Below are 20856 nucleotides of genomic sequence, written 5' to 3'. Positions count from 1 at the left end.
TGATGTCATGGTGGCCCCCCGGTGCGTGGTATATGTGGTTGTGGTCCCGGCAAGACGGGAAGTCATAGTCAACAGACCGGAGAGAGTGAGAAGTAGTTTAGTTGAAGAAAAGGGGCATGAGGGAGAGAGCAATAACAAGAGAGAGAGAGAACAATCATGGCTGGACGAACGCTATGCAATGACATAAAGATGGCATTTCTAGAGGAGAAAGCCAGTCTGCAGTATGATAGATACTGTAGCATGTGGCTAATATATGGTTGAAGTTACAGTATGCAATGAAATTCTGATACAGGATAACAAGGGCAGTGATACTAGAAGGGATTGCGTTGTCCCTTTGACACGGTAAAATCGCTCTTCTCCGTTAGAGCAACAATATACTGAAATGCAATGCCCATGGACTTGAAAAACTGCACTGATTTATTGTACTTTTAAATTGAAAACATGGCTCAAATCTATCCAAACCTGTACACAAGTTATCTGTGGTTCCTCATGTGTAAAACGACAGTTGATGTTATTGTTGTTGGAATTATATATTATTGGATGTAATGTATTTTGTATTGTTTTAGTGAGTATTTGTATAGTGGCTGTGTAATTGTCCTTAGCTGCCCTGGGACTACGGGTGCAAGTTAGCTTTTGGGTAACCCCCGCACGTTTACATGAATGTTGCATTATTGTATAATTGATGTTGATTAATGTGCATTCTGTGGCCTGCTGTCACATGGACTGTGGCAAACGTGACCCGGGACAATACTTGAATGAATGGCATAATAAAATGTGCCAAGCAGTGCTTTTTATCAAATTACTTTTAACATGATGGAATGAAAGTGGAATTGTAAGGATCATTTTTATTTAATCTTTATTTAACTAGGCAAGTCAGTTAAGGACAAATTCTTATTTACAATGACGGCCTACCAAAAGGCAAAAGGCCTCCTGCGGGGACGGGGGCTGAGATTAAAAAATAGGACAAAACACACCACGATAAGAGAGACACCACAACACTACATTAAGAGAGACCCAAGACAACATAGCATGGCAGCAACACATGACAACACATCATGGTAGCAAGCAGCACAATATGGCAGCAGCACAACATGGTTGCAGCACAAAACATGGTACAAACATTATTGGGCACAGACAACAGCACAAAGGGCAAGAAGGTGGAGACAATAATACATCACGCAAAGCAGCCACAATTGTCAGTAAGAGTGTCCATGATTGAGTCTTTGAATGAAGAGATGGAGATAAAACTGTCCAGTTTGAGTGTTTTTTGCAGCTCGTTCCAGTTGCTAGCGGCAGCGAACTAAAAAGAGGAGCGAGCCAGGGATATGTGTGCTTTGGGGTCCTTTATCAGAATGTGACTGGCAGAACGGGTGTTGTATGTGGAGGATGAGGGCTGCAGTAGGTATCTCAGATAGGGGGGAGTGAGGCCTAAGAGGGTTTTATAAATAAGCATCAATAAGCATCTGTATACCCGTCTTTCAACGGGTATACAGAGATGACTAGTTTACAGAGGAATATAGAGTGTAGGGATGTCTCCTATAAGGAGCATTGGTAGCAAATCTTATGGTCGAATGGTAAAGAACATCTAGCTGCTCGAGAGCACCCTTACCTACCGTCTCCATAATCTAGCATGGGTAGGATGGTCATCTGAAACAGGGTTAGTTTGGCAGCTGGGGTGAAAGAGGAGCAATTACTTAGAGGAAACCAATTATAGATTTAACCTTAGCTTGCAGCTTTAATATGTGCTGAGAGAAGGACAGCGTGCCATCTAGCCATACTCCCAAGTACTTGTATGAGGTGACTACCTCAAGCTCTAAACCCTCAGAGGTAATAGTCACATCGGTGGGCACAGGGGCATTCTTCTTACCAAACCACATGACGTTTGTTTTGGAGGTGTTCAGAACAAGGTTAAAGGCAGAGAAAGCTTGTTGGACACTAAGGAAGCTTTGTTGTAGAGCGTTTAACACAAAATCAGGGGAGGGGCATATACATGGATGAGAGAGCTTCCTAATGCCTGAGCTATGTTGTTGATTTTGTTGTTGTAAATTGAGCAGAGCAAGGGGTCTAGGATCAAGCCTTGGGGTACTCCCTTGGTGACTGGCAGTGGCTGAGACAACAGATGTTCTGACTTTATACACTGCACTCTTTGAGAGAGGTAGTTAGCAAACAAGGCCAAAGACCCCTCAGACACCAATACTCCTTAGCTGGCCCACAAGAATGGAATGGTCTATCATATAAAAAGCTTTGGCCAATAAGTCAATACAAATTGTAGCACAACATTGCTTAGAATCAAGGAAAATGGTGACATCATTTGGGACCTTTAAGGTTGCAGTGACACATCCATAACCTGAGTGGAAACCAGATTGCATACATGAGAGAATATTGTAGACATCAAGAAAACCAGTCAGTTCATTATTATCAAGTTTTTCCAACACTTTTGATAAACAGGGCAAAATGGAAATAATCTGAGAATGATTTGGGAGTCCCATTGCTTTAGGACATGGTCAGGTGGTTTAAGCATGTCCCAGTTTATGTCACCTAGCAGGACAAATTCAGACTTAGTGTAAGGGGCCAGGAGAGAGTTTATGGCAGGTAGGGTACAGACCAGTGCTGATAGTGGACGACAACACCCAGCAATAGTCAACCAAGAACTATTTGAAAGTTGTATGCTTAAAACCAGCAAATCAAATTGTTTGGGGACAGACTTGGAGGAAACAACCGAGCACTGAAGGTGTTCCTTGGTAAAGATTGCCACTCCACCACCTTTGGAAGATCTGTCTTGCCGAAAAGGTTATAACCAGAAAGGTTAACATCAGTGTTCAAAGCACTTTCTTAACCACATCTCAGTAATGACCAACACATCTGGATTGGAGTTGTGAACCTACTCTTTGAATTTATCAATTTTAGGTAATACGTTTCTAGTGTTAACGTGCAGAAAACCCAGGCTTTTACGAGAGCAGAAATCAGTGAAACAGATATCTGAGCACAAGTCAGAATTGGGGCTAGCAACAGTAGCTGGGCCAGGGTGTACATGCACATTTCCAGATATCATCAGCAGTAATGCATGGATGATATGCCTGCCCTAAACTGTATATGGTAGCATAGCGACTGTATGGTGAGTAGCCAGTCTGTCTAATATTAAAGGAACTATGAAGTTGGCACACAGATGATTTGGAATAGGAACTGCGTCAAAATGAATTACTGTACAGACCCAGCGATGGATGAATAACTGGGACTCAGATGCGTTGGTTGGTGGCACAGCCTCACGGGTCCACTGAGGAGCGGGGCATGTGGCAGGGAGGTGTGCTGGTACATGCGGTGAAGCAGGGCCGTGGATAGTCGGAAATACACTCAGGAGAGCATGCTGGGAATGGGCCTTGGACGTGTCGTGGTGAAGCATATTCTCAACCCAGAGCTGGCTGACATGGAGGAGAGGAAATATTGTGAAACAAGGCAGCTTGCTGGTCTGTGATACGAGAGAAACAAGGGATATACACTTAACAAAAATGTTGTAGCAAATTCATGGGGTAGCCCTGACCGGGACTCCAAACCGGGTACAGCGACTGTCAAGCCAACACCTTAACCACTACGACAAGAGGTCCAAACCTCTTGATGAGGTCACTAGGTTTTGGCTTAAGTTCACTACAATATAAAACGCAGCATGCAACAAATTCAAAGATTTTACTGAGTTATAAGTTCATATAAGGAAATCAGTCAATTGAAATAAATAAATTAGGCCCTAATCTATGGATTTCACATGACTGAGAATACAGAAATGCATCTGTTGGTCACAGATACTTTACAAAAAAGGTAGGGGAGTGAATCAGAAAACCAGTCAGTATCTGTTGTGACCACCATTTGCCTCATGCAGTGCGACACATCTCCTTCGCATAGAGTTGCTCAGGCTGTTGATTGTGGTCTGTGGAATGTTGTCCCACTCCTCTTCAATGGCCTTACAAAGTTGCTGGATATTGGCAGGAACTGGAACACGCTGTCGTACATGTCGATCCAGAGCATCCCAATCATGATGGTGAGTATGCAGGCCATGAAAGAACATTTTCAGCTTCCAGCAATCGTATACAGATCCTTGTGACATGATGCCGTGCATTATCATGCTGAAACATGAGGTGATGGCGGATGAATGGCACGACAATGGGCCTCAGGATCTCACATTTTATTGGTCACATGGTTAGCACATGGTCAGCAGATGTTAATGCGAGTGTAGCGAAATGCGGTATCTCTGTACGTTCAAATTGCTAGCGATAAAATGCAATTGTGTTTGTTGTCCATAGCTTATGCCTTCCCATACCCTAACCCCATCTCAACCATGGGGCACTCTGTTCACAACATTGACATAACCAAACCGCTCGCCCACACTGCCATCTGCCCAGGACACTTGAAACCGGGATTCATCTGTTTAGAGCACACTTCTCCACCGTGCCAGTGGCCATCGAAGGTGAGCATTTGCCCACTGAAGTCAGTTATGACGCCAGACTGTGGTCAGGTCAAGACCCTGGTGAGGACAACAAGCACACAGATGAGCTTCCCTGAGACGATTTTTGACAGTTTGTGCAGAAATTCTCTGGTTGTGCAAACCCACAGTTTCATCAGCTATCCGGGTGGCTGGTCTCAGACGATCCCGCAGGTGAAGAAGCCGGATATGGAGGTCCTGGGCTGGTGTGGTTACACGTGGTCTGCAGTTGTGAGGCCAGTTGGACGTACTGCCAAATTCATTAAAACGATGTTGGAGGCAGCTTATGGTAGAGAAATGAACATTCAATTCTCGGGCAACAGCTCTGGTGGACATTTCTGCAGTCAGCATACCAATTGCATGCTCCCTCAAAACATCTGTGGCATTGCTGTGTGACAAAACTGCACATTTTAGAGTGGCCTCTTATTTTCCCCAGCACAAAGTGCACCTGTGTAATGATCCTGCTGTTTAATCAGCTTCTTGATATGCCACACCTGTCAGGTGGATGGATTATCTTGGCAAAGGAGAAATGCTCACTAACAGGGTGTAAACAAATGTATGCACAAACTTCAAGAGAAATACACTGTGGGTATGGAAAATTTCGGGGATTCTTTATTTCAGTTTAAGAAATATAAGACTTTACATGTTGCGTTTATATTTTGTTCAATGTAAGATTATGACGGGAGCAGGTGCGAGACGGAACAAAATATAACAATTTGCTGAGCGGAGAACTTGCTCATGCAAAACTTGATAATAATGCAGTCGTGAAACGGGACATGCACTTCGTCTTCTTGGGATTTTAACGGCGTTTGGCATCCAATATGTTGTATTACCGCCCCCAACTATAATATAAGCCATTATACTTTGTGATACAAAATATATACATTTTTTAAATAAAATAACAAAAACATCCTTCCAACTAACCCTACACTTAAAAACCTACTACCCCATTCCACTACTTTGACCCTATCAGCTCCTGCACCATGCCAATGGCCTGGGAGGACAGGACACCACCAATCAACACACCCTGTAACTCTTCTGAAGTAAAATCTCGTATACCCAAATAATTCTCTGCCGTTGCCAACACATCTATTTTCTGTAATTTATGTTCCATTTCTGCGATACAGTTGATAACCAATGCTATGAAGCCAACCTTACTGAAGCATATATCACTCGTTGGCCTGTCGCTCTGTGCCGGCAGAGATCAACTACTCACAGGGATCCTCTCAGGATCCCTCAGCCTTGACCCATCCTCTACTTTCTTCACTGCCTCAGCATACGACACCTTCTGCACTACTCAGACTCTAGCCACCTCAACTTGCCTCTCTCCCACCGGACACTTCCGATTCCCAGCAGCATGGGCACCCCTACAGTTGACACAACTTTATCCACCGAAACTACACAGTCCTCTGAATCTCATGCCCTCCTGCACACTTCGAACATCTTGGAATCTCCCTCTTACACACTGCTGCAACATGACCATAAACGTGGCACCTGAAACACTGCAGTGGATTCAGAACAAAAGCTCTCACAGGATAACTGATATATCCTAACATGCCCTTGTCGGGTAAAGACTCAAAACGACTGACAGTTACTCCTCGATTTCACCACCGGGTCTACGTCGCACCAAACGGCGGGCATCACAAACACCAGGAATCTTCAGCTTCAATTGCTCCACCTCCACACTTAACGCTACCCAAGAAACCACTCCTTTCAAAAGGTGCCCTGTTCCTAAGAGCAAAGCAAGAAACAGATCTTGACCAAAGTTGCGTGACATGAAGCGCCCGCCCCTTTGGTCAGAAGAAACACAAACAAATATCACAAGTCCACTACAGGTTACCTTCACTGATTTAACTGCACCCAACTCCTTTCCCACCCACCCTGAAACCACAAATGGATCCGCCAAAAGGAAAGAATCCACTTTCTCCCAAAATGTCACTCCTTCATGACCAGATTCTTCTTTATCATGTCAATTGATGCCAGGCTCAGGTTCCGAGCTCTTCACCACACCTTCCAGCTCACACTGATTCCCTTCCATTTTACCTCTAGAACTCGGTCTGGCGCATGGCTCACTCTGTTTGCGCTTGACACCAATCTTCTTCAACACCCCATCCCATTTAAATCGCCATCTTCCTCAAATTCATATCCAACCTCTGCTTTCCTCATTCTCTTCGACCTCTTCCTCCCCTCACAAATCCACCTTTCTGTGTACCCGTTCCAATATTCCTCTTCTCCCAACTTTGCTTGCGGCCCGGTGGCATCCCGACATAACTCCATCTCATAATCCTCCTGCTCACCTCGGAAACGTGTCTTCCCCGGGCGCCAACATTTTGAGAGCATGAGCAGTGGCCACACAGAAAAACAACCCCCAAAATCAACTCTGTTCTACTCCCGTCACAACGGAAAACCTTCAGTTCTCTCTTGGTACACACTCTGATAGCGCACTAGTTCCCTCAATTGCAGAGTAGCTACTCTGAGCAAGGTGCGACATGCACTGCAGAACAAGAGGAGGAATGTCTGTTTGGTCAAGTTAAAGTAGGGTGGCAGTGGGGATTAAGGAGATGTGAGGACATGTGTGGAGGCTGATTGGCAATTAGTAGCAACTGGTGCTTGTTGGGTTGCTAGGAAGCTGCGTTCAAGGGAACTAGTTAAAGTGTTGGTCCTCTGTCCTGAATTCTTAACACCATTAAATCAGGTTGAAAAAAAATGGTGGTGTATTTTAACCCCTGTAGAAAAGTTTTGGGAACTACCACTGGTCTCTCTCTCTCTCTCTCTCTCTCTCTCTCTCTCTCTCTCTCTCTCTCTCTCTCTCTCTCTCTCTCTCTCTCTCTCTCTCTCTCTCTCTCTCTCTCTCTCTCTCTCTCTCTCTCTCTCTCTCTCTCTCTCTCTCTCTCTCTCTCTCTCTCTCTCTCTCTCTCTAGCATTGAGCACATTAGTGTTGCATTGTCAATGCTCTCCCATTGATATGGATATTACAGAGCAACAGTTTGTTGCGCTGTTCATCGGATTCCCATTGAGATGAGTTATTCTCTAGTTTCATCTGTGATTTCCCTCATTCAACAGCTCCTTCAATCGACTCTAGACAGACTCTACTGCCGGAATTCAATTCAACGGCGCATTGTAGAGCTGCACACTGCACTACTGACAATGTGCCAGGTAATTTCCCAGACATTCATGTTAAATACTGCAGATGTCGGCTCAAGCGTAAATGACCTTTAAAGTGCAACGTGCTTGGTGACAACGCACCTTTGATTGAATCCCGGCCTTGATAGCTTAAACACAGCTGTTTTGGAGTGTCGTGACAGTGGGCAGTTTCTAAAAAGAAGGTAGTTTAGTTGGGACTTGAAAACTGTAGTGCACTTAAACAGATTGTGCACTTTTCCGAGGTGCACTTATCAAATAAAATAAATCTTTATTTAGTGCATTTAATATGGCAACACACTTTACAGTAAAACAAATAATTATTCAGGAAGAATGAAGGAGATTAATAAAGGAGCATAAAACAGACGGCAACAATCCAATTGAAATGAATAAAAATATATAAAATAATACTGAAGTCGATGATTTAAAGGCAAAGCTGGAAATTACAGTTTGAAGGCCATGCTAAAAAGGTGTGTTTTCAAACGTGATTTAAAAACTTTAAATATAAATATAAATAACTGAAATATCACATTTACATATGTATTCACACTGTTACGGCTGTCCTCGCTGACAGAAGGTGAGGACCAAAATGCAGAGTGGTTAGAGTTCATTATTTAATGAAAAAATCAACAAAACACTTCAAAATACAAAACCAACAAACGTGACAAAACCGAAACAGTCCTGTGTGGCCCAAACACAGACACAGGAACAAACACCCACAAAACACAAGTGAAACCCAGGCTGCCTAAGTATGATTCTCAATCAGGGACAACGATTGACAGCTGTCTCTGATTGAGAATCATACCAGGCCGAACACCAAATCCCAACATAGAAAATCAACCATAGACAAACCCACCCAACTCACGCCCTGACCAACTAAAATAAATACAAGACAAAGGAAAACAGGTCAGGAACGTGACACACACCCTTTACTCAGTACTTTGTTGAAATACATTTGGCAGCAATTACAGCCTTGAGTCTTCTTGGGTATGACGCTACAAGGTTGGCGCACCTATATTTGGGGAGTTTCTCCCATTCCTCTCTGCAGATCCTCTCAAACTCTGTCAGGTTGGATGGGGAGCGTTGCTGCATAGCTAACTTCAAGTCTTTCCAAAGATGTTCGATCGGGTCCAAGTCAGGGCTTTGGCTGGGCCACTCAAGGACATTCAGAGACTTGTCCTGAAGCCACTCCTGCATTGTCTTGGCTGTGTGCTTAGGGGCATTGTCCTGTTGGAAGGTGAACCTTTGCCCCCAGTCTGAGGTCCTGAGTGCTCTGGAGCAGGTTTTCATCAAGGATCTCTCTGTACTTTGCTCCATTCATCTTTGCCTCGATCCTGACTAGTCTCCCAATACCTGCCGCTGAAAAACATCCCCACAGCATAATTCTGCCACCACCATGCTTCACCGTAGGGATGGTACCAGGTTTCCTCCAGGCGTGATGCTTGGCATTCAGGCGAAAGAGTTCAGTCTTGGTTTCACCAGACCAGAGAATCATGTTTCTCATGGTCTGAGAGTCTCTAGGTGCCTTTTGGCAAACTCCAAGCGGGCTGTCATGTGCCATTTACTGAGGAGTGGCTTCCGTCTGGCCACTCTACCATAAAGGCCTGATTGGTGGAGTGCTGCAGAGATGGTTGTCCTTCTGGAAGGTTCTCCTATCTCCACAGAGAAACTCTGGAGCTCTGTCAGAGTGACCATCGGGTTCTTGGTCACCTCCCTGACCAAGGCCCTTCTCCCCGATTGCTCAGTTTGGCCAGGTCGGGCGGCTCTAGGAAGTATTCTTTTCTTTTCTTCAAAAAATCTGTTTTCACTTTTTCATAATGGTTTATTGTGTGTAGATTGCTGAGGAAAATGTTTTATTTAATCAATTTTAGAATAAGGCTGCAACGTAACAAAATGTGGAAAAAGTCAAGGGTTCTGAATGCTCTCCGAAGGCACTGTATAAGGAAAACAATAGGGTCCAGGCACAAAGACTTGTGGAATGCCAAATTCAACTTTGGAACGTTCAGATTATTTCTAACCCAGTTGCACAAATTCATAACGATCAGTAAGATAACATTTAAACAAGTTAAAAACCTCAGAGGCCAACCAAGTCGTCCAGCTTCTGAATGAGAATGGTGTGATCCATTTAAAGCTTCAATCTAAAAGAATGAGAACAGAACATGGTCACGGTCAGCAGTACATCATTTACAACTTTCACAAGTACAGTCTCAGCGCACTTGTTCAAAATCCAGGTTGGACAGTTTCTTTTTTATTTTATCCCTTTTTCATGGTATCCAATTGGTAGTTACAGTCTTGTCCCATCACTGCAACTCACATACGGACGCAGGAGAGGCAAAGGTCGAGAGCTGTGCGTCCTCCAAAACACGACCCAACCAAGCCGCACTTCTTCTTGACACAATGCACGCTTAACCCGGAAGCCAGCCGCACCAATGTGTCAGAGGAAACACTGTACACCTGGCGACCGTGTCAGCGTGTATGCACCCGGCCCGCCACAGGAGTCGCTAGAGCGTGACGGGACAAAGATATCCCGGCCGGCTAAGCCCTCCCCTAACCCGGATGATGCAGGGCCAATTGTGCGCTACCACATGGGTCTCTCGGTCGCGGCCAGCTGCGACAGAGCCTCGACTCAAACCAGGATATCTAGTGGCACAGCTAGCACTGCGATGCAGTGCCTTAAACCACTGCGCCACTCGGGAGGCCCAGATTGTAGAGTTTCTAATGTGCTATTTCGAATCCGGGAAGGAAGTAATCTACTGAGCAACAGCTTTCTCTAAAATCTTTGGAAGAGAGGCCTATCAGGAGTGGACTGTACTAATTAGTGCTCCTTCCGTGATTAGTCACATCAAAAGGATGGTGATTCATTCTTACTTCAGTGAAATGAACTTGGGATCCTTATTTCTCACAGCTACGATTATTATAGTAGTATTACTGTCTGTGAGAAGGTGCTCTGCCTATCAAATTGTCTTTGTAATAGGGTATCTATTATAGGTGGATGATTTCTGCTAGTTTTTAATGGTTTCTCATATCATATCTCTGTTCCGGCTCAGCAGGCTACTCTACTTATAATGGCTTCCAATGTACTCCTCTTCGTCAGCCCCCTACTTTGATATAAACACACACACATACGCACATGCATGCATGCACACACACACACATACATACATGCATGCACATACACATGCACGCACACACACGCATGCAGACACACACACACACACATTAATTCGACACCCGCTGTCATTTAACCACGCTCGTATACATATCAGTGTGACAGCACAGCCCACAGGCAATATCAAAATACGAACGATGAAGACAAGAATATTGGTCCAGAATCAAACTAAGTCGAATGAGATTCACAGAACCGATCTAGTGCCAAGTGGTGGAGCCCTGCGAAGTGCAAAGTGCTGCTTAATATACTTTATCAATCTCCATCTCTCTACACACTGAGAGAGAAAGGGAAAGGGGGATACCTAGTCAGTGACAACTGATTGCATTAAACTGTAATGTGTCTTCCGCATTTAACTCAACCTCTATGAATCAGAGAGGTACTGGGGGCTGTCTTAATCGACGTCCATGTCATCGGCGCCCGAGGATCAGTTGTTGTTGGGAGATGATAGAGATTGTAGAACTAAATGTTGCTTGGGGGGGAGTAAGGTATAATCTGGATTTTTATGTCACATAATTAGACTACGTTTTTGGAATGCTAGTTCTCTACCTGCGGATTTCTGTATCGAAGAATGTCTGCGAGGAGTCAAGTCTCTATACAGTGTACAGACAACATGTGTTGCAGTCACAGTAAAAATAGTGTATCGTTGTTGGCCAGGATGGTAAGACCTTGACGGCAACATACGGTAGATATGGCAAAGATCTCCATTATGCAGCTAGCTACTGTATTGTGTACCGTTTCCTATATGAGACCAAGGTTAGATAATGTAATTAGAGGTTCTATATGGTGACTTCATTGTTAGAACCATTTTGTGTGTTAAAGAAAATGTACAGAACTTATTTTGGTTTATTTCTGTTATATTTACTATTGGGTAAAAACTATATGGAAGATACTTATTGTTGTATGGAAACTTAGCTTTATGGTAAATACTTTATATGGAAAGCCTTTTATGGTTGCTAATGTGAAACCTAGTGGATACGTGGGTTTGCTAGGAGGAGTAGCATTAAGGCTTATGGGTAACATGGCCAGGTTATTGCACCTGATATAGGAAGACGCCATGCAGAGATACAGTTTTCTACCATTTCATTTGGATTTCATTTGCCTGCTGCACTTTGGGATTTTACCTTTTTACCATTAATATTACTTGGAACCTGTCAAACCCTATCTGGATTGCAATGCTTTATTTGACCACTTATCAACCAGGAATATGTGTGACAAACAACAGACATTTGTGAGTAATATATATAATTTATCTGCATTAGCAACCTCTCATCTCACTGATGGAAACACGTATGGAACCAACCTGTATTTTGGTGTCTATAGAATGCTTTCAGAATCTAGGAACTTAATCCACGACAGTTATCATTAGTGTGGTGCTGTCATCATTAGTGTGGTAAAGCCATCTTTTAGCAGTGCTTTAATGTAGTGATGTCATGATTCGTGTGGTGAGTGTGGTGTAATGTGGTGATGTCATCATTGATGTGGTGATGACATCATTAGTGTGGGACCTTATTTCACTGATTCCGAAATCCGATAAAGACCATTCTCTCATTCACAATTGGAGACCAATTACTTGATTAAATATTGATTACAAATTGATTGCTCTGGTTTATGCCAAAAGATTAAAGAAAATGATAGATACCGTTATAAATGAGACTCAAACAGGATTTATGAATGGCCGTCACATAAGCTCTAACATTCGTTTAGTATTGGACCTTCTAGATTATTCAGATGCAATGGACCCTGATTCCATTGTTTTATTTTTGGACTTCTGTAAAGCCTTTGACACAATTGAACATTAATTTCTCTTTAGGTCACTTAAACTGTTTGGCTTCAGTGAAAATGTTATCAAAGTCATTCACATGTTTTACAAAGATATAAATAGTTCTCTGTTACTAAACCTTAATACATCCACAAGATTCAGTCTCAACAGAAGTGTACGACAGGGATGCCCAAGTTCGCCATTTTTATTAATTTCGGTTGTGGAACTTCTATCTCTAGATATTCTGAATAATGCACATTTGTATGGCTTAACCATTTTTAACAAAAAAATCGAAATTTCCCATCTGGCTGATGATACTACTCTTTTTTTAAGAGACAAAGACCAGGTCGCCCATGCCCTTAATGCTATCACTGCATTCTCTATTGCATCAGAATTAAAACTGAATGTTTCTGAATGTGAAATCTTATGTTTATATGCCTATGATGATAGAGAAATTGAAAATATTCCTGTAAAGGACTGTGCTAAATATTTAGGAATAGATCTGTCAACAACAACAAAAAATTGTCAGACAACATTTGAATTTCTCTCCTAAAATTAAGAAAACAAGAAATATATTAAATAATTGGCTACAAAGGGATCTTTCTATACTTAGGAGAGTACTTCTGTCCAAGGCAGAGGGACTGTCTCGCTTTGTGTACCCCTCATTATCTTTATTTGTAAATCCCTCTAGTTGTAAAGGGATCAACAAGACCTTTCTTGACTTCATCTGGAAAAATAAGTCTCACAAACTAAAAAAGTCAAGTCCTCTCTAATAAAAGAGCTGAAGGCGGTCTGGAAGTGTTGGATTTTGTTGACATAAATAACACGTTCAAGATAAACTGGTTGAAAAGATGTTTGATCAATACTGAATCAATATGGTATTTCATTCCAAATAATGTGTTTAATAAGTTGGTAGGTCATCCAGTCTTTTTTTATTTTATTAGATTTTCTTTAAAAAATCTGTTTTCACTTTTTCATAATGGTTTATTGTGTGTAGATTGCTGAGGGAAATGTTATATTTAATCAATTTTAGAATAAGGCTGCAACGTAACAAAATGTGGAAAAGTCAAGGGGTCTGAATGCTCTCCGAAGGCACTGTATAAGGAAAACAATAGGGGTCCAGGCACAAAGACTTGTGGAATGCCAAATTCAATTTTGGAACGTTCAGATTATTTCTAACCCAGTTGCACAAATTCATAACGATCAGTAAGATAACATTTAAACAAGTTAAAAACCTCAGAGGCCAACCAAGTCGTCCAGCTTCTTAACGAAAACGGTGTGATCCATTTAAAGCTTCAATCTAGAAGAATGAGAACAGAACATGGTCACGGTCAGCAGTACATAATTTACAACTTTCACAAGTACAGTCTCAGCGCACTTGTTCAAAATCCAGATTGGACAGTTTCTTTTTCATTTGATCCCTTTTTCATGGTATCCAATTGGTAGTTACAGTCTTGTCCCATCACTGCAACTCACATACGGACTCAGGAGAGGCAAAGGTCGAGAGCTGTGCGTCCTCCAAAACACGACCCAACCAAGCCGCACTCCTTCTTGACACAATGCACGCTTAACCCGGAAGCCAGCCGCACCAATGTGTCAGAGGAAACACTGTACACCTGGTGACCGTGTCAGCGTGCATGCACCCGGCCCGCCACAGGAGTCGCTAGAGCGCGATGGGACAAGGATATCCCCGCCGGCCAAGCCCTCCCCTAACCCGGATGATGCTGGGCCAATTGTGCGCCACCCCATGGGTCTCCCGGTCGCGGCCAGCTGCGACAGAGCCTCGACTCAAACCAGGATCTCTAGTGGCACAGCCAGCACTGCGATGCAATGCCTTAGACCACTGCGCCACTCGGGAGGCCCAGATTGGAGAGTTTCTAATGTGCTATTTCGAATCCGGGAAGGAAGTAATCTACTGAGCAACAGCTTTCTTTAAAATCTTTGGAAGAGAGGCCTATCAGGAGTGGACTGTACTAATTAGTGCTCCTTCCATGATTAGTCAAATCAAAAGGATGGTGATTCATTCTTACTGCAGTGAAATGAACTTGGGATCCTTATTTCTCACAGCTACGATTATTATAGTAGTATTACTGTCTGTGAGAAGGTGCTCTGCCTATCAAATTGTCTTTGTAATAGGGTATCTATTATAGGTGGATGATTTCTGCTAGTTTTTAATGGTTTCTCATATCATATCTCTGTTCCGGCTCAGCAGGCTACTCTACTTATAATGGCTTCCAATGTACTCCTCTTCTTCAGCCCCCTACTTTGATATAAACACACACACATACGCACATGCATGCATGCACACACACACACACACATACATACATGCATGCACATACACATTAATTCGACACCCGCTGTCATTTAACCACGCTCGTATACGTATCAGTGTGACAGCACAGCCCACAGGCAATATCCAAATACGAACGATGAAGACAAGAATATTGGTCCAGAATCAAACTAAGTCGAATGAGATTCACAGAACCGATCTAGTGCCAAGTGGTGGAGGACTGCGAAGTGCAAAGTGCTGCTTAATATACTTGATCAATCTCCATCTCTCTACACACTGAGAGAGAAAGGGAAAGGGGGATACCTAGTCAGTGACAACTGATTGCATTAAACTGTAATGTGTCTTCCGCATTTAACTCAACCTCTATGAATCAGAGAGGTACTGGGGGCTGTCTTAATCGACGTCCATGTCATCGGCGCCCGAGGATCAGTTGTTGTTGGGAGATGATAGAGATTGTAGAACTAAACGTTGCTTGGGGGGGAGTAAGGTATAATCTGGATTTTTTATGTCACATAATTAGACTACGTTTTTGGATTGCTAGTTCTCTACCTGCGGATTTCTGTATCCAAGAATGTCTGCGAGGAGTCAAGTCTCTATACAGTGTACAGACAACATGTGTTGCAGTCACAGTAAAAATAGTGTATCGTTGTTGGCCAGGATGGTAAGACCTTGACGGCAACATACGGTAGATATGGCAAAGATCTCCATTATGCAGCTAGCTACTGTATTGTGTACCGTTTCCTATATGAGACCAAGGTTAGATAATGTAATTAGAGGTTCTATATGGTGACTTCATTGTTAGAACCATTTTGTGTGTTAAAGAAAATGTACAGAACTTATTTTGGTTTATTTCTGTTATATTTACTATTGGGTAAAAACTATATGGAAGATACTTATTGTTGTATGGAAACTTAGCTTTATGGTAAATACTTTATATGGAAAGCCTTTTATGGTTGCTAATGTGAAACCTAGTGGATACGTGGGTTTGCTAGGAGGAGTAGCATTAAGGCTTATGGGTAACATGGCCAGGTTATTGCACCTGATATAGGAGGACGCCATGCGGAGTTACAGTTTTCTACCATTTCATTTGGATTTCATTTGCCTGCTGCACTTTGGGATTGGGATACTTTGGGATTTTACCTTTTTACCATTAATATTACTTAGAACCTGTCAAACCCTATCTGGATTGCAATGCTTTATTTGACCACTTATCAACCAGGAATATGTGTGACAAACAACAGACATTTGTGAGTAATATATATAATTTATCTGCATTAGCAACCTCTCATCTCACTGATGGAAACACGTATGGAACCAACCTGTATTTTGGTGTCTACAGAATGCTTTCAGAATCTAGGAACTTAATCCACGACAGTTATCATTAGTGTGGTGCTGTCATCATTAGTGTGGTAAAGCCATCTTTTAGCAGTGCTTTAATGTAGTGATGTCATGATTCGTGTGGTGAGTGTGGTGTAATGTGGTGATGTCATCATTGATGTGGTGATGACATCATTAGTGTGGGACCTTATTTCACTGATTCCGAAATCCGATAAAGACCATTCTCTCATTCACAATTGGAGACCAATTACTTTATTAAATATTGATTACAAATTGATTGCTCTGGTTTATGCCAAAAGATTAAAGAAAATGATAGATACCGTTATAAATGAGACTCAAACAGGATTTATGAATGGCCGTCACATAAGCTCTAACATTCGTTTAGTATTGGACCTTCTAGATTATTCAGATGCAATGGACCCTGATTCCATTGTTTTATTTTTGGACTTCTGTAAAGCCTTTGACACAATTGAACATGAATTTCTCTTTAGGTCACTTAAACTGTTTGGCTTCGGTGAAAATGTTATCAAAGTCATTCACATGTTTTACAAAGATATAAATAGTTCTCTGTTACTAAACCTTAATACATCCACAAGATTCAGTCTCAACAGAAGTGTACGACAGGGATGCCCAATTTCGCCATTTTTATTAATTTCGGTTGTGGAACTTCTATCTCTAGATATTCTGAATAATGCAAATTTGTATGGCTTAACCATTTTTAACAAAAAAATCGAAATTTCCCATCTGGCTGATGATACTACTCTTTTTTTAAGAGACAAAGACAAACAAATGCCCTTAATGCTATCACTGCATTCTCTATTGCATCAGAATTAAAACTGAATGTTTCTGAATGTGAAATCTTATGTTTATATGCCTATGATGATAGAGAAATTGAAAATATTCCTGTAAAGGACTGTGCTAAATGTTTAGGAATAGATCTGTCAACAACAAAAAAATTAGTCAGACAACATTTGAATTTCTCTCCTAAAATTAAGAAAACAAAAAATATATTAAATAATTGGCTACAAAGGGATCTTTCTATACTTGGGAGAGTACTTCTGTCCAAGGCAGAGGGACTGTCTCGCTTTGTGTACCCCTCATTATCTTTATTTGTAAATCCCTCTAGTTGTAAAGGGATCAACAAGACCTTTCTTGACTTCATCTGGAAAAATAAGTCTCACAAACTAAAAAAGTCAAGTCCTCTCTAATAAAAGAGCTGAAGGCGGTCTGGAAGTGTTGGATTTTGTTGACATAAATAACACGTTCAAGATAAACTGGTTGAAAAGATGTTTGATCAATACTGAATCAATATGGTATTTCATTCCAAATAATGTGTTTAATAAGTTGGTAGGTCATCCAGTCTTTTTTTATTTTATTAGATTTTCTTTAAAAAATCTGTTTTCACTTTTTCATAATGGTTTATTGTGTGTAGATTGCTGAGGAAAATGTTATATTTAATCAATTTTAGAATAAGGCTGCAACGTAACAAAATGTGGAAAAGTCAAGGGGTCTGAATGCTCTCCGAAGGCACTGTATAAGGAAAACAATAGGGGTCCAGGCACAAAGACTTGTGGAATGCCAAATTCAATTTTGGAACATTCAGATTATTTCTAACCCAGTTGCACAAATTCATAACGATCAGTAAAATAACATTTAAACAAGTTAAAAACCTCAGAGGCCAACCAAGTCGTCCAGCTTCTTAATGAGAATGGTGTGATCCATTTAAAGCTTCAATCTAGAAGAATGAGAACAGAACATGGTCACGGTCAGCAGTACATCATTTACAACTTTCACAAGTACAGTCTCAGCGCACTTGTTCAAAATCCAGATTGGACAGTTTCTTTTTCATTTTATCCCTTTTTCATGGTATCCAATTGGTAGTTACAGTCTTGTCCCATCACTGCAACTCACATACGGACTCAGGAGAGGCAAAGGTCGAGAGCTGTGCGTCCTCCAAAACACGACCCAACCAAGCCGCACTCCTTCTTGACACAATGCACGCTTAACCCGGAAGCCAGCCGCACCAATGTGTCAGAGGAAACACTGTACACCTGGTGACCGTGTCAGCGTGCATGCACCCGGCCCGCCACAGGAGTCGCTAGAGCGCGATGGGACAAGGATATCCCCGCCGGCCAAGCCCTCCCCTAACCCGGATGATGCTGGGCCAATTGTGCGCCACCCCATGGGTCTCCCGGTCGCGGCCAGCTGCGACAGAGCCTCGACTCAAACCAGGATCTCTAGTGGCACAGCCAGCACTGCGATGCAGTGCCTTAGACCACTGCGCCACTCGGGAGGCCCAGATTGGAGAGTTTCTAATGTGCTATTTCGAATCCGGGAAGGAAGTAATCTACTGAGCAACAGCTTTCTTTAAAATCTTTGGAAGAGAGGCCTATCAGGAGTGGACTGTACTAATTAGTGCTCCTTCCATGATTAGTCAAATCAAAAGGATGGTGATTCATTCTTACTGCAGTGAAATGAACTTGGGATCCTTATTTCTCACAGCTACGATTATTATAGTAGTATTACTGTCTGTGAGAAGGTGCTCTGCCTATCGAATTGTCTTTGTAATAGGGTATCTATTATAGGTGGATGATTTCTGCTAGTTTTTAATGGTTTCTCATATCATATCTCTGTTCCGGCTCAGCAGCATACTCTACTTATAATGGCTTCCAATGTACTCCTCTTCGTCAGCCCCCTACTTTGATATAAACACACACACATACGCACATGCATGCATGCACACACACACACATACATACATGCATGCATGCACATACACATGCACGCACACACACGCATGCAGACACACACACACACACATTAATTCGACACCCGCTGTCATTTAACCACGCTCGTATACATATCAGTGTGACAGCACAGCCCACAGGCAATATCAAAATACGAACGATGAAGACAAGAATATTGGTCCAGAATCAAACTAAGTCGAATGAGATTCACAGAACCGATCTAGTGCCAAGTGGTGGAGCCCTGCGAAGTGCAAAGTGCTGCTTAATATACTTTATCAATCTCCATCTCTCTACACACTGAGAGAGAAAGGGAAAGGGGGATACCTAGTCAGTGACAACTGATTGCATTCAACTGTAATGTGTCTTCCGCATTTAACTCAACCTCTATGAATCAGAGAGGTACTGGGGGCTGTCTTAATCAACGTCCATGTCATCGGCGCCCGAGGATCAGTTGTTGTTGGGAGATGATAGAGATTGTAGAACTAAACGTTGCTTGGGGGGGGAGTAAGGTATAATCTGGATTTTTTATGTCACATAATTAGACTACGTTTTTGGATTGCTAGTTCTCTACCTGCGGATTTCTGTATCCAAGAATGTCTGCGAGGAGTCAAGTCTCTATACAGTGTACAGACAACATGTGTTGCAGTCACAGTAAAAATAGTGTATCGTTGTTGGCCAGGATGGTAAGACCTTGACGGCAACATACGGTAGATATGGCAAAGATCTCCATTATGCAGCTAGCTACTGTATTGTGTACCGTTTCCTATATGAGACCAAGGTTAGATAATGTAATTAGAGGTTCTATATGGTGACTTCATTGTTAGAACCATTTTGTGTGTTAAAGAAAATGTACAGAACTTATTTTGGTTTATTTCTGTTATATTTACTATTGGGTAAAAACTATATGGAAGATACTTATTGTTGTATGGAAACTTAGCTTTATGGTAAATACTTTATATGGAAAGCCTTTTATGGTTGCTAATGTGAAACCTAGTGGATACGTGGGTTTGCTAGGAGGAGTAGCATTAAGGCTTATGGGTAACATGGCCAGGTTATTGCACCTGATATAGGAGGACGCCATGCGGAGTTACAGTTTTCTACCATTTCATTTGGATTTCATTTGCCTGCTGCACTTTGGGATTGGGATACTTTGGGATTTTACCTTTTTACCATTAATATTACTTAGAACCTGTCAAACCCTATCTGGATTGCAATGCTTTATTTGACCACTTATCAACCAGGAATATGTGTGACAAACAACAGACATTTGTGAGTAATAAATATAATTTATCTGCATCAGCAACCTCTCATCTCACTGATGGAAACACATATGGAACCAACCTGTATTTTGGTGTCTATAGAATGCTTTCAGAATCTAGGAACTTAATCCACGACAGTTATCATTAGTGTGGTGCTGTCATCATTAGTGTGGTAAAGCCATCCTTTAGCAGTGCTTTAATGTAGTGATGTCATGATTCGTGTGGTGAGTGTGGTGTAATGTGGTGATGTCATCATTGATGTGGTGATGACATCATTAGTGTGGGACCTTATTTCACTGATTCCGAAATCCGATAAAGACCCTTCTCTCATTGACAATTGGAGACCAATTACTTTATTAAATATTGATTACAAATTGATTGCTCTGGTTTATGCCAAAAGATTAAAGAAAATGATAGATACCGTTATAAATGAGACTCAAACAGGATTTATGAATGGCCGTCACATAAACTCTAACATTCGTTTAGTATTGGACCTTCTAGATTATTCAGATGCAATGGACCCTGATGCCATTGTTATATTTTGGGACTTCTGTAAAGCCTTTGACACAATTGAACATTAATTTCTCTTTAGGTCACTTAAACTGTTTGGCTTCGGTGAAAATGTTATCAAAGTCGTTCACATGTTTTACAAAGATATAAATAGTTCTCTGTTACTAAA

At 41.9% G+C, this 20856-nt stretch overlaps 1 protein-coding gene across 4 annotated transcripts in view; it reads left to right on the top strand.

Annotated features, from left to right (window-relative positions):
- Positions 1-20856, top strand: part of doc2a (double C2-like domains, alpha) — a 62784-nt gene that overhangs the window by 17171 nt on the left and 24757 nt on the right. The window contains exon 2 of one of the 4 annotated variants that reach the window (XM_071411688.1): positions 7535-7627. The exons of the other annotated variants lie outside the window; for them this stretch is intronic. The gene's annotated coding sequence lies outside the window, so the exon portion shown is untranslated. The remainder of the gene's footprint in view (positions 1-7534; positions 7628-20856) is intronic. 4 annotated transcript variants of the gene reach the window in all.

The sequence above is a fragment of the Salvelinus alpinus genome, chromosome 1 (assembly GCF_045679555.1).
Source record: "Salvelinus alpinus chromosome 1, SLU_Salpinus.1, whole genome shotgun sequence".
NCBI lineage: Eukaryota > Metazoa > Chordata > Actinopteri > Salmoniformes > Salmonidae > Salvelinus > Salvelinus alpinus.
Note: the sequence above shows the minus strand (reverse complement) of the source record. Positions and strands in the feature narration are given on the sequence as shown.